This window comes from Chionomys nivalis, chromosome 14 (assembly GCF_950005125.1).
Source record: "Chionomys nivalis chromosome 14, mChiNiv1.1, whole genome shotgun sequence".
Lineage (NCBI taxonomy): Eukaryota > Metazoa > Chordata > Mammalia > Rodentia > Cricetidae > Chionomys > Chionomys nivalis.
In genome coordinates this window covers 34,156,269-34,157,788 of record NC_080099.1, presented here as the reverse complement: position 1 = coordinate 34,157,788, position 1,520 = coordinate 34,156,269, and the positions used below count along the sequence as shown (strand labels likewise).

The 1,520-nt window shown below is 43.2% G+C and overlaps 1 non-coding gene across 1 annotated transcript; it reads left to right on the top strand.

Annotated features, from left to right (window-relative positions):
- Window positions 1–829: 829 nt before the first annotated feature.
- On the top strand, window positions 830–993 carry LOC130887120 (U1 spliceosomal RNA). Its single transcript, XR_009058346.1, has one exon. It is a non-coding gene; the product is annotated as a U1 spliceosomal RNA (small nuclear RNA).
- The last annotated feature ends 527 nt before the right edge of the window (window positions 994–1,520 follow it).

Here is a 1,520-nt window from a genome sequence, read left to right as displayed (position 1 = left end):
CGCAAATCTATATTAATTACATCACTTCTTGGCCAATTAGCTTGTGCATATTTCTAGCTAGCTCTTACATTGTAAATTGACCCATTACTATTAATCTGTACATCACCACAAGGTCGTCGCCTACCAGCACAGTTCCAGCATTTGTCTCCACTGGCAGCTACATGATGTCTTCTGGCTCTGCCTTCTCTCTCTCTCTCTCTCTCTCTCTCTCTCTCTCTCTCTCTCTCTCTCATACATATGTGGGAGAGAGATAGATAGATGATAGATGGATGGATAGATAGATAGATAGATAGATAGATAGATAGATAGATAGATAGATAGATAGATATAGAGATGAAGATATAGATATAGATATTGTCCTGCCTGGCTATATTCTGCCCTGCTATAGGCCTAAAGCAACTTCTTTATTGAGCAATGGTATTCACAAGATACTCAGGGGAATCCCACATCAGGAACATGGAGGATTTAAAGATAAAAAAAGTACATCCAAGGCAGCAGTCATGAGTTTTCTCAGGACATGTGTGCTCTAGCCACACTGTGGGAGGCCAAGGAGGATCCCATGGAGCTTGGTACAGACACTAGTGGGGCCTAGTGTGGATGTGTATAAACCACAGCTTTAAACCTGGCATCAAGCATGCCTTCATAGCTTTGTGAGGCCTGTGAAAGCACAGGCCTTTTTGAGACTGCAGTATCAGGAAACAGGAAGCCATTTGCAAAGTTGACCCACACACAGAATCACTTTTAAGTTTCAAGGCTATGGACAGGGCAGACCAGCTCTAGCCTCCCTCTTTGGCTCAGTGAAGCAGCTGTGTTTCAAAAGTGTCCTGCTGCACTTACCTGGCAGGGGAGATACCATGATCATGAAGGTGGTTTTCCCAGGGGGAGGCTAATCCATTGCACTCTGGATGTGCTGACCGTTGCAATTTCCTCAAATGTGGGAAACCCGAATGCTTAATTTGTGGTAGCAGGATGCTGCATTCATGCTCTCCCCTGTTTAAAATAGAAAAAGATTTAGAAAGGTGTCCTGTAGAAGAATGCTGGGTCTCAGCAGGTAAACGTATTAATTTGGTGGTCTGTTTCTTGTTTGTATCAAAATGTAAGTTGAGGACATCTCTTTAAAATTTACAAATCCTTTTCATGCTTTATCTTGCTATGTAAACTTTTGCCTTTTCCAGCCATTGCAAGCTCACTCAAGAAAACAATTACACAGCCTAAGAAAAGAAGGTGGAGTTGGAGGTGTTGAAGCCCAATAGTCAACAGACCCGCGGTAGTTGGGAATTTGGACCAAAAGCTTCATTTAATCAGTCTCTCCTGCCCACTCCACCCCGACTCCCACCACAAACACACTTGATTGTGGCTTTGAGCTTCCAGAGACCTTCAGTCTAAAATCCAGTCCCAAAGTTTATGGCTTCTGGGGTTCATGGTCTTTCCCTTGAAGGTTTTCTGTACCTATTAATGCATAATATGGTTCTTCCTCTCACAACAGTGGCTCCTATGAAAGCCAGGAAAGTTTTATGCAA